The following is a 13,747-nucleotide window of genomic DNA, read 5'->3' on the forward strand; positions in this document are numbered from 1 at the left end:
ATGTCTTTTTGGTCTTTGACGTTGGAATCTAATGCTCCTAACATTTTATGGTAGTAATTTTTCCACCTGTCTGCCAAACGTTTTGATGTTTTCATAAAATTCAAAAGACATATAACATCCAGAAAGTGAATTTCAACATTAATGGACATTGAAATTCACATCTTCCGACATTCGATTGCTTACTGAACATCCCAAAGGACATTTCTATGCAGATTGTCATGATTCATGCAACCATACAACTCCCAGAGAGTAAAACTCCAACATTAATGGACATCAGAATCTAACATTTCTGATGTCAATTAAGCATATGATGTCAAAAATTTTAAATTTCTTATAAGTGTTTGAGAAAGAGAAAAAGGGATCCAGAGAAAAGTATTATTGTGAATGAATTCAAGCAAAGTATATTAAGTTACAACGGAAGCAAAGAATATATACAAAGGGGAAAAAAGAAAATTGTTACAACAGAAGAATAAATCTATTAAGATCTCTATCACCCTCCCTCAAGATGAACATGGATATTATGCATGTTTAGCTTGGAAATAATAGTGTTAAAAGGAGAAGGATAAAGAGACTTGGTGAAAACATTAGCAACTTGATTGGCAAAAGACACATGAAGAAGCTTGATAAGACCATCTTGAAGCTTTTGTCTAGTAATGTGGCAATCTATGTCTATATGTTTGGTTCTTTCATGAAAGGTGGGATTCTTGGCAATGTGGATAGTAGAATTGTTGTCACAATAGGCTGAGTAAGGAGTCTGGCATGATATATGTAGATCTTTTAAAAGATATTGCACCCATTGCAGTTCACAAGTTAGAGAAGCTAAGGACCTGTATTCGACTTCAGTAGAGTATTTGGAAACGGTAGTTTGTTTCTTTAACTTCCAAGAAATAAGAGTAGTTCCAAGAAAGACACAAAAACCAAAGATGGATCTTCTAGTGGTAGCAAAAGTGGCCCAATCAAAATCAGAGTATGCATGAATGCAGAAGGAATTATCAGCAGCATATAACAGACCAGAACTAGGAGCTTTCTTTAAATATTTAATAATCATCATGGCTTGTTGCATATGAGGTTGGGGAGGAGTAGAAACAAACTAGCTAAGTTGTTGGACGACATAAGCAATGTCGGGCCGCATATTGGTGAGATAGATTAACATTCCAATAAGACGACAATAAGAAGAAGGATCTGTGAGAAGGATACCTTCATCAGCATGAAGTTTAACAAAAGGATCAGCCGGTGTAGGAGCAAGTTTACATCCTAACATACCAGCTTCAGAAATCAATTCAAGACAATTTTTTCTCTGATTTATACACAACCCAGCTCGAGATCTAGCAATTTCAAATCCCATAAAATATTTGAGATCTCCAAGATTTTTAATGTGAAACTTTTTGTGGAGGTGATCTTTAATAGTAGTGATTTCAGACAAGTTATTTCCAGATAAAAGAATATCATCAACATATACCAGAATAATGGTGATAGTAGAAGGAGAATGTTTGATAAATAAAGAATGGTCAGCAGAACTTTGTGTATACCCGATAGAGAGTAATTATGATGTTAGTTTGTGATTCCAATTTCGGTTTGCCTGCTTGATACCATAAAGAGACTTTTGAAGCTTGCAAACAAGATTGGGAGTAGAAGGACAAAGACTAGGGGGAGGCTTCATGTATATATCTTCAGTTAAATCACCATGGAGAAAGGCATTGTCAACATCTAACTGATGAAGAAACCATTGGTTCAGCAAGAGCAAACACAAGATGAACAGTGGTGATTTTAACAACAGGGGAGAAAGTTTCATAGTAATCCAAGCCTTCAGTTTGAGTGAAACATCTTGCCACTAAATGAGCTTTATATCTGTCAATAGGGTCATCTGCTTTATGCTTGATACGATAGACCCAACGACAACTGATGGGTTTCTTACCAGCAGGGAGATTCACCAAAGTCCAGGTTTGGTTTCTTTCAAGTGCACAAAGTTCAGAATTCATAGCTTGCTGCCAACATTCAAACTTGCTGGCCTCTTTAAAGGAGGATGGTTCAACTTGTGCAGAAATATTATGACAAAAAGAAGCATGGTTAGAAGAGAAATTATCATAAGGAACAAATGCATAGGATACAAGGTAGTATGGGATGAGGGAATGCTAGAAGTAGTACCATAGTAGTAATGATCTAAATACTTAGGTCTACTTTTGTTCTTAAGAGAAACTCTTTGTCCAATAGTAGGAAGAATGATGCTATCAGAAGTATGGTTAAAAGTATTACTAGTTGGGTAATTTGTGGTAGTGGAAAAAAGTGCCATATTTGGAAAGTCAAAAAGAGTAACATGAGAAATATCACACTACAAGAAATAATGGAATTACATACGGAACATTATATACGGATTTTAATTCGTATATAAATCAGGTATTATATACGAAAATTATATACGGATATCAGAAAAGTATTATATACGGATATTATATACGGATTTTTATATACGGAAAAATCTGTATATAATTTCTGTACATAAAGTTGGCGCGTGGTGGTGGGAAAAATACCTAAGGATATATCCCTATGTAATTTCCATGAACCGTATGTAAGTAGAATGCATTATGTTATATACGGATTTCAACAATATTTTTTTTAAAAAAAATATTTTGGATTAATTAGAAGCTGAAAAATATCATTCTCTCGAACCGTGGAGCTTTGCTGTCTGTGTCGAACCCTCGAGCCATCTTTGTCTCTCTCTCAAACCCTCGAGTCCTTTCTCTCTCGAGCCGTCTTCGCTCTCGCCATCCCTCTCTCGAGCCGTCTTCGCTCTCCCTGTCCCTCTCTCCAACCCTCTTCATTGTTGCTGTCTGTCGTGCTCTGCTTCTGTCTCCTCTCTCTGTATTGAGCTGTCCGTCGTGTTGTGGCGTTCACCAAGCAATTTCGTTGTTCGGTCGGGTGCCGTAGTTGAACGTTGAAGGAGTATCTCCATCTGGTAAGTAAACCCTAATCCTAATGCTTAGTATTCGATGAAATCGTTAACTGGTGAAAATCGCAAGCCCTAATATTGTATTTTTTTTTGTTTTATTTGACACATTTGTGGTTGGTCTCGCAAGCTGTGGTTGGAGTGTTAGGAAACATCAATTGAGGCTAGTGTTTGGCGGTTTAAGAAGATTGTCAGTGGTATGCAGGACTGAGACATACCATTTGAAGTTGCGAAGGCCCTTAGTGAAGGAACCAAAGGTGAGTGAGTTCCTTTCCCTCGTAAAAGGATGTCCCAAGTAGGTCCAAACCCAATATCTCAAACACTACCGTGGTCATAGAGATCATCTTTGACCATGCCCATAATCATTTATTCCATCTTTTGCTCAGGTGAACCATTCAGTTATTATTGGATTCTTATATTGAGATAATTTCTTAATGCCATTAGATTAAGTACATGATGAATGGATTTTCACCTATACCTGGGAAATGTCTTGTGGTCGTTGATGAATATTTTTCATTTTTCTTTGTAATGGAGGTTTTCAACTAACTAAATTTAACAAACCCATGTTTCAGCTAATGTTCCCACAGCATCATTCACTTATTACGTACCCATTTTGTAAAAATATAGCACCAATCTTGAAATGAAAACTTGAAACCAATCTCTTTCTTTATTCTCGGTGAGGTATGAAACCTGAATCCATACTTTGGTGCATTTTTAGGACATTGAGTGAACATTCAGAGGCGTGTTAAGGTATGTTTACGCAATCTTTAAGGACTATAACATATAATTTATATTATTAATTATATATATGTTTGATATGGTTTTCTCTGGTTGGATTTGTGTGATATAGGACTGCAAAGTATTTGAAGGGTAAGATAAGTGGAGGAAGCTTTTGGGATTGAAAAAGGAAAGCACCACAAAAGGGTAAGTAGTTATTATGTTTTGTTTAATGAGTAAATAGCTATTGTATATAGTTTAATGGTTTTGATGTGATTACCATATACATTGTTAATTGAGAAGCCATAAGTTGCTTTGGGTAATTGTAGCTTGATCAAAGAAAGGAAGCTCAAGCTCTTCCTCATCTTTGTTAATTTGTACTATCAAGGAATTACTTCATTGACAAGACGGAAAGATAATATTCCGTTAAACTCTAAAATGGCAAATTATTGAATTTGTTTTTGTTTAGGAATTTGTGGATGCCCACACTAGCCACCTGCTAGCAGGGTTTAGCTCTGCAACTCCTTTCTCTGCCTCATCAAAAAACATCCTTGTCCTCTTTATCTGTCCCTTCATGAATTTACTAGGTTTATCTATAACTTTACCCAGGAAAATGTCATCATCTAAAAGCCTAGCTGTTGCCAATTCATCTTGTGGCAGATATAGTCTTCCTCTTGTGGCACTGCAATCATAAAAAGCTACACCAAATTACAGAGAACATAGTTTCAATCCTTTTGTGTTTTTATTTAATCTATTCTGTAATCTTGAATTTTTTTGTTTACTTTACGATATCAAGAATATATTCCCTGCCCTTAATTTTTCTTCCCGTGGTTATATGGAGTAATGTTAAAAGGTTTGTGTTGAGACTACATAGCCTCTTTTCTCTATTCAAGAGTTTACTCATTCCAAAATCTACTTTGTTGAAAGTTGGCATACTAGAAAAGATAAAGAGTAAGAATCATTGCTTCTTAGACAGTATCAATAAACTTATTACTACATATTTTCCCTTGCTATGGCAGCTATTAAAGGATGGTTTTGGGAGAAACTGGATGTCAACAATGTTTTCCTTCATGGAGAGCTTCATGAGGAGGTTTACATTGTCCCTCCTCCTAGTTTACTTCCCCTTTGTTGACAATGGCATAGTACCTTATCTGCTACTCTTCTTTCTCTTATTTACGAATAATGTTCTGTAGATCAAGCTTTGTTTGTCAAATCTGCTTCTACTTCTTTTACTGCATTATTTGTTTAGGTGGATGATATTGTTTTAATTAGCAATGATATGGCAGAAATTAATCATCTTAAGCACATCTTAGATACCAAATTTAAAATCAAAGACCTAGGATCTTTAAGGTACTTTCTCGGTCTTGAAATTGCAAGGTCCAAATCTGGAATTCACATGAATCAGAGAAAATATAGTCTTGAACTTCTCAATGACAGTGGTTTGGTTGGTTCTAAACCTACTAACACTCCTTCTGATTCTTCTATTAAACTTCAAGCAAATCATGGACAACTTTTATCTAATGCTGCTGGTTACTGGCAGTTAGTTGGCAAACTTTTGCATCTCACCATCATCAAGCAAGATATTGATTATGTGTACAACAAACTCAGCCAATTTCTATGCAAACCTCTTGATACTTATTACAATGCTGCTCAAAGAATCTTTCATTACCTCAATGGATCCCCTGCTCATGGCTTATTCTTCTTTGCTTCATCAGACCTTAGACTCTCGGCCTTTGCCAATTCAGATGAGCTTGCTATTTGGATACCAGAAGGTCTATCATTGGCTTTTCAGTTTTTGTTGACTCTTCATTGATCTCTTGGAAATCAAAGAAGCAGACTACTGTTTCCTGTTCTTCCTCTGCAATTGAATATAGAGCTTTGGCCATGTTATTCTCGACAAAATTCAACAAGGCTTAATTTACCTACTTCTTATTTTTACCTAAGCCTAGCTTGCTGACGCTTTCACTAAACCTATTCATCACACCTCTTTTGACATTTTTGTTACCAAGTTGGGAATTTGTGAACTTCACTGCCCAACTTGACGGGGATTATTACTAGATATTTCCCTTTTAGTTTCTGTTTTTCTAATAGTTGACGTAAGCAGTTATAGTTTATTTTTTTTGTTTTTTTTTCTGTTGGTTTTGTAACAGCTATTCAGTTATACAAAGTTTTATATAAAAGATACCTTTTTCTCAATTTGAATACAATGAGAATTCTTGCAAAATGTGAGGACTAAGAAAATTGTTGTGTCTGCAACCTCTATATAATATAACAACTCAACAATAATGTCTAAGAGTTATAATATGTTATAGTATGGATATATATGTATAAGAGAAAGGGAGTTACGTAACTTAATATTAATATAATATGTTATATTAGGTTTTGGTATGCATCAGCGAAAGAAGAAAATATAAGGGAGGTGGGTTTTGGCTTTTGTAAAATGAAAGAAAAGAAAATTTAAAATAAAAGGGAGGGTTGCTTAGAATTACGTAACAAAAGCTATCAAACATACGTATATATATAAGTATATTATATTTATTATATTATATTAAGTGTTACGTGTTTTTATAATATTATTTTAGGTGTTAAGTAAAAGAAAAGAAGAAAGAGAAATACGTCGAGGAGCTTTTAGCATATGCTTAGTATTTTAGTGGAATGAAAGGTGTGGATCCCTTGTTGAGAATGTAGGAAAAGTAACATAGGAAGAATTGGTATGAGAAAAAAGATATCAGAGAGTGATTCTTGAATTGGTTGTGATGATGTTAATCAGATGAATGATTAGTTAGTATATATATATATATATATATATATATATATATATATATATATATATATACTTTTGGCATTGAAAAGACAGTATAGATGATTTTTTTAATGCATTGATTGGACAATGCATAATTCTCTCCCGTAGTGATGGTGCAGCAAAGTAGCTAGGAAGCAACTTCATTGGTTTATTGGAGCAATTTAACTCTCATTTTGGACACATTAGAATTATAAAATATAATAGAAAATAAAAAGCAGGAAAGGGGAAGGGATGTCTGTAAAACCTTTTACATTTTAATTAATTTGACGTGCCAATTTAGAAATTTTATTCTGCTTTATTTTTGTGATATATTCTTTATTTTAGAAAGATCATACTAAACATGTTAGCTATTAAGATCATGCATTTAGGCATTACTAAACATTCAGACCCAAATTGCAAACATATGCATAACTACCTTGGTGTTCTTACTTTAAAACTTGTTCATCCACTTTCCAATGACTTTTTCTGTTTTGTTAATTCCAGTAGGGATTTTATTATTCAAACATTTTTGTTTAATGTTAGATTCATGTTGGTATCATGTTTAAACAATTTTAAGTCATTTTACAGAATTTGACCGATTAAGTTGTTTTCTAGGTTCACATACGTCTATATAATTAGGCCTTTCTTATTCATTACACATTCTATCCAATTCTGCATTTTAGCATGTAATTAGCATCATATTAAGCATGTAATAATCATAAAATCATCCAAATATAACCTTCAATATATCAGAATTAAACTTAGGAGAAAACCCATTTGATGTTAACACTAGTTTTGACTAGTTTGCTCTCAAATTTGGTATCACCACTGATTTTACATTTCTCTTATTCCAGTACTGTTTTGACCATTTTATTATCTTTCTTTAATGATGTATGAACCCCGAATTACCCAATTCCATGCATTTTACATGTTTTGACTCATTAAGCACATTTTAGCCTACCTAGACTTAAGAATTTTGTAGTTGACTGCTCCTCTATTACTTTATTATAAATTGATATGTGATGTTCTTTCTTTTGTAGTTGCACTCGGTACCTGCAATCCAGTATAGAACAAGCTTATTTTGACAATCAACCAAAGCTCCTAGTAAGACCTAAACCTTCAAATAATTGTCCTTTTGCAAATGTATGCTTATGCAATTGTATGTAACATATTAGGAGGGTTATTTACTTCTCTAAATGTTGATTTTTTAATTAAAATTATTTAGCTAAACAATTAAACACATCAAACATTGGCTAATTTAGGTTATTCTTTAGGAAGCCATTTGTTAGGGTACGTGTCATAATATAGAGACGTATATTAAGCATTGGCTAATTGTTTTGTAATCGATTTATGTACAGAACATGAATCGTTCTCCACCAAATCGTGCATGGTTGTACGATAGGTGTCATAGAGGAAGAGGTGCTTTGAAAGAGTCTTTTGTATTCACAGGAGCTTGGTCGGTCTGTGCATGTTGATGAAATATTTCAGTAGACACATATTCGTCAATCAACAGGGGAATTTGTGGACGAAAGGTCTAGGCGGACCCATGTAAGTTTGTACTAACTGTATCACATTATAAAATTTCGGTTTTTAAACCTCATGTTTAATATTAATATTTATTCATTTAACAGGAACAATTTGTTGCAAAATTTTCTCAAATAAGATCTGAGACTGCATCTGTTGGTGTCTCAACATCTTCTCCTCTAGACCTTGCGGAGGAGGAAAGATTGAGAAACCGACGTTGGTTAGAGGCTGCTGGTGGAAAATACAAGGGACGCGTATATGGCATTGGAAATGTCACTTCCCAAGATGACTGTGTCGATAGTTACATCCATCAGACACATGCATCTTCTTCTGCTCAACAACAAAATTTAGAAGAAATTGTTAATCTGAAATCGCAGTTACAACAATATGGTCAGCAGCTTCAAAAGTTTGAAGGCTTTATTGGCGTCCTCCTGCCATTCCTTCCGCCTTCAGCAGCCGCAGCTGCACAAGACTTTTTAAACCTTCAAAATCCTCAAGTTCAAAATGAAGTACCCAATGATGTCCAACCAGAACAGCAACCTCCAGAACAGCAACCACCACACCAACAACCAATAGATGAACAACCAGAAGATGGAAATGATTATATGCATTATTAGGCATTTTATAGAACTTATTTCCATTATTGTTGAACTTATTTAGAACCACAATCACAATCCGTTTATGAACTTACCTGATGTTTATTCTTGCACTTATAATGATGTCAACATTATTTATGTATTCATATACAATGTTTCCTTTATGGATTAAGTGTATCTGAAAAGCTTTATGGATTTATATGTCAATGTGCAATGTATAATGTCTAGGATTGCTTATATCAATTGTGAATGTTCACTATAATGTCCAGGTCTGTTTGTATATTGTGTATGGGAAACTGTCATATACAGAGTATATATTTAGCTCTCACTACTACAAAAAAGTGCATAGATAGCGCTTTTTTTTATCATAGATAACGCTTAAAAAGCGCTATCTATGAGAGCGCTATCTATTAATAGATAGCGCTTCTAAAAAAAACGCTATCTATTGGTGTCCGACAATAGATAGCGCTTATTTAAAAAAGCGTTATCTATTGGTATCAGACAATAGATAGCGCTTATTTAAATAAACGCTATCTATTGTCTGATACCAATAGATAGCGCTGTTTTAAATAAGCGCTATCTATTGGTCTAAATTTTATAAAAAAAAAATAATTTTTAATAAAATATTTTAAAAAATATGAAATTATCTTTTAAAAGAAAATATAAAATATTTGTTTTATTATATACAAACTTGTGTTATTTATTAGTTCTATTATTCAAAAAAAACTATAAAGTATTAAAACAAATATGATGAAAACAAAGGTTTCAAAAAGAATATACAATACTTCAATATATAAATAAAAACTATTGATATAATAATATTTCAAAATATAATCTGAGTGTCAACTACGTGTCATGACATGACATTGCTTTAAAAGACAATATATACAACCATAACATATATATCCTTGTACCTATAAGCATTTACATCACCATAACAACCTATAAGCATGTACTAATTACATGTAAACATCATTCTTCCCTAACTTCAATAATATGTTGTCACGATATGGTTGATATATGCAATTATGAAAATACTGCAACAAAAAAGATAATATAAAATTAGTCAATTAAATTTTTACTACAAATTAATTATGATAATGAAGATAACTTACATCAGTTGGAATTGTTCCTCCTTCACAGTATGTGATAATTTCTTTTATACATCGACACACGTAATATCCACAATCATTGTCATTGATTTTGATCCTGACAAAAAATGTAACAATGTGTAAAGGCATCCCATCAGAAAGCATCACATTACAAATGCTGTCAACAAAAGTAGAACCTTTGAAAAATATCAGCATCAAATTCAAGACCGTGACATTCAATTGCTAAATTAAATGTATAAGTATTTGGACTCAATACACCAAATCAGTTTAACCCACACATGAAAATCCAAATAGCTCTATTCCAATATACAACAGCGTTTAATATAAAGTTAAGCACATTACCCATGGTAATGGATATATGTATGTATCAACAACCAATACTCAAAAAGCCTTAAACCACTTAAACATAATCAATGGTTTTTTGAACATATTAGAAATGAATGCACAACAACTATATGAACAACTGGAATACTTGAACATAACATATAAAGTATGCCAAAATCTTTAAAATTAACTAAACAACAGCACCCCACATCCATCCATCAAGCATTTAACATCATTACACATTCAATTTTTTTTTTAAATTAAAGACCATACCCGCACGTGAATTTTCAGTCCAACTCCATTAACTAATAACTGTAACAATTATACATATATCCTTGCAAATACAACGTTTTTAATTGAGAAACAAAGCAGGGGACAAGACACAAAACTTGCATATCTAGAATGTAAGAATGTTTTTGACCTTCCACATATTAGAAAGCTAGCACTTAAAAATGTTTCACTCGAGGATAATTATACAAGTAAGCACAATTAACATTGATATTTATAAATAATTGAATTTTTCATATAATTTCCAATTTGTATAGTTATTCAATAAATTTAATTAATGTATTTAACTCCATCAAAACAAATAATTTTATATTGTTCTTTTATTAGTATAACAGTAGTAATTATTCAGTATGTTACAAATATAAAAATGTTAAAGGACAAAGTTATTACCGTAACTAAATGAAGATATTTAATTGATTGAAATGGTGCTAGAACTAGGACAAAGTTATTACCGTAACTAGACTAAGACCAAGCCTTGGTCAGAATAAAGTCTTGTAATGAATAAACAAAGAGAAGATGATTGTAAACAAAGAGAAGAGGATTGTCCCACTTCTGCCATCGAATTTTTGTTTTAAAGAAAAGAAAAAGCGAAAAGTTGAAGTGGAACAATGATGCACCTCGAGGCTAGTTGTATGATTTGGTATAAAGATTCAAGGGAAAAACATAAAGGATCTGCAGTACTACGAAGCATGGCCTATATGCACGGTCATAGTAAAGATGCAGAGATATTGTGACCAATTTTGTACTAAAATATTGTATTCCCCATGCACCAGGAGATACAGTCTGAACTTTTTAAAATAATGCACCTAATTCATTAACCCATTACTTAACTTATGAAATCTAAATCAGTTAACACATATCAAAACACATTGAGGTTATGGTTATTAAACAGATTGAAGATAAGATGATTACTGTTATTCTTAGATTTAATAAATTAAGACAACCTAATCTAGTTCAATTAAGCATGTATCGGATAATAAGATTATTCATTTTAAATCAACATACTATGAATTAGACTTGTAACCACTTTCCGCCAACCTATTACTAGTTTTCAACCATACTTTAGTCCAAACAGATAACTCCTCCGAAGGAAAACATAAAGGCATCATATGCTGGCTGCACTTAAACAACCAAAGATATAGTCACGTGAAACATCTAGGAAATAAGAAAAAAAAGACTCAAACCCATTAATAAGCATTGCACTTAAATTCTAGTAAGTTCTAAGACGTCTAAACTTCCAACAAGATCACAGAACCACTTCCCCCACTCTCTCTCTTTCACTTGATAGATTCAACGTCACTATACCTTTTTCCCAAATCAGTTTATGAACAGGCCAAACAGAGCATATAATGAAAATTTCTAGAACCCAAACACAAACTACTTACCATTTCATCAACACCAAACTTGATGGAATTTAACATAAATTACATAATTCATCAAGTGCGACTCAAACCACTCACATTTACACTACATTTCAATAAAACATACAATCACCCAATGTGTAATGACATTCTAGTTTTCAATCAACATTTCAACCCACCGTAAACACAAGGCACTCAAATAAAATCTTTATCAAATAAAACAAATAAAGCAACAAAACACTCGATATGAAAAATAGATCAACCAAAACCCCACTACACCACACACACATCTAACTAGATACATTTCTTCTAATAATAAAATCATTTATTCAATGCAATGTTTAAAGAAGTGTCCTGGTTGCAACATGCCCTTAAAAAGACAATTAGAGAAAAACCCTATAATCAACTACAATATACTATAGGAACAACTTCATTTCGGTCACAAAAAAAAGGAAAATAAAACGTACCGAAGCAAAGGTTGGGCTATCAGTAGCAACACATCTTGTGCAATCACAGGGTACCCAGAACAGGTCACTTCCGGTATCAAGCGCCACCATGAACTTCACTCCCGATGTCCTATTTCAATTGTCGTATGAATCTCCAGAAGAAAAAGAAAAGGTTAAAGAAAACCAGAAACCAATCTCCAAAACACATTACTGACAAAAATTCGTAACATCACCGAAATCATTAACAAAGAATGATCAAACTCAAACATTATTCACATCTAAATAGTAATTTCTTCTTTCTAAACATGGCCAATCTCATTCAAAATTCAAACCTTAAGTCATTGTCACTTCATTAAACTGATAACTAAATTATTATAAAGAAATTATTAATCAATTTAAATAAAAACTCCTAGAGGTGGTCGTGGTGAACGTGTAAACGTGGTCGTGGCACTAGCAAAACTCCTAGAGGGAGATGAAGGTGACAACAACGACGAAAACGAAAATAAGCATTTTCTTCGTTTGGCACCTTTACGCTAACCCTCTCCCGATAAATCCCGCATTGCTTGGTGGAGCCTAGGGTTTGGCATGGTGGAACAAGAGAAGATCTTGGCGTGACGTGACTGACATCTTGGATCGAAACAGTGTCGTTTAAGGTCACTGTGATGATGTCTGTATATGGAGTGAGCGAGTGCTTTATAATATGAAAATGCCAAAGCCATGTGAGTGGGTCTCACCATTGCGCTTTCATTTTTTAACGCTTTCCAGCTCTCCAATGCGTGCAAGTCGGCGACTTTCTGAGCGGCCTCAGCTTGTCGTTTCTCAGAGCGAGGACGAGCGGCAGCGGTGATGGCAGAGTCAACCTCTCTCTCCAATGTCTCAACTCGTTGCTAGAGCAGTTTGATGGAGCGGGCTTGGTCAGCGGTAAGGAAGGCTTTGGAGAACGTGTCTTCGTCGATGAAGATGGCTTTGGTGAGAAGAAGCTTCTGGAGAGATTCGAGATTGCGATGCAGGGAAGAGAAATTAGAATTGTGAAGAGGGAAAATGTGGTTGTAGAGGGAACGCGAAAATGTGATTTAGGAGATATTGTGATAGGTTTTTTAAAATTTGGGGGCAAATACGAACTGAAATTTGGGGGCAAATACGAAGTCAAATTTGAGGGAATGGGTTTGATGAATCTAAACGAAGCGAAACTGAAAATTTAGAAAACGAGGGAAAATTTGAAAGAAGCTCCCAAAGAGAAATGTAAAAGAGCACGCAGCTGTTTCAAATAACGCTATCTATTGTGTTGAAATAGACCGCGTTTTTTAAAACAAACGCTATCTTTTAGCTTATTTTAAATTATGAATAAAAAAGATAATATTAATTATTTATAGAGAGTGTTTTTTTTTTAAAAGCGCTATCTATGGTCATAGGTTTAGATAGCGTTTTTTTAAATAAGCGCTATCTATTGTTCCGTGCATTAATAGATAGCGCTTATTTAAAAAAGCGCTATCTATTGAGCGCTATCTATGATCAATTCTGTAGTAGTGTCTGCTTAAACCATTATATACGGATATATAAGTTATATACGGAAATTATAGACGGAAATTATATACAGAAATTATATACAAAAATTATATACGAAAATTATATACGGATTTATCCGTATATAAC

At 33.5% G+C, this 13,747-nt stretch overlaps 2 long non-coding RNA genes across 3 annotated transcripts; one reads left to right on the plus strand and one right to left on the minus strand.

Annotated features, from left to right (window-relative positions):
* The first annotated feature begins 2,684 nt into the window (after positions 1-2,684).
* Positions 2,685-8,764, plus strand: LOC148205858 (uncharacterized). 2 transcript variants are annotated; one of them, XR_015785809.1, is made up of 7 exons: positions 2,685-2,953; positions 3,075-3,201; positions 3,663-3,694; positions 3,795-3,868; positions 7,484-7,547; positions 7,802-7,991; positions 8,075-8,764. It is a non-coding gene; the product is annotated as an uncharacterized LOC148205858 (long non-coding RNA). The 2 variants fall into 2 exon arrangements; XR_015785807.1 differs by having other exon boundaries at positions 2,685-3,201.
* Positions 8,765-9,376: 612 nt separating this feature from the next.
* Positions 9,377-12,924, minus strand: LOC148205859 (uncharacterized). The gene is made up of 2 exons (XR_015783385.1): positions 12,116-12,924; positions 9,377-9,772 (listed from the first exon to the last, which is right to left on the minus strand). It is a non-coding gene; the product is annotated as an uncharacterized LOC148205859 (long non-coding RNA).
* Between the last annotated feature and the right edge of the window lie 823 nt (positions 12,925-13,747).

The sequence above is a fragment of the Vigna umbellata genome, chromosome 1, assembly GCF_029865625.1.
Source record: "Vigna umbellata cultivar VRB3 chromosome 1, Vumbellata_1.0, whole genome shotgun sequence".
Taxonomy (NCBI): domain Eukaryota; kingdom Viridiplantae; phylum Streptophyta; class Magnoliopsida; order Fabales; family Fabaceae; genus Vigna; species Vigna umbellata.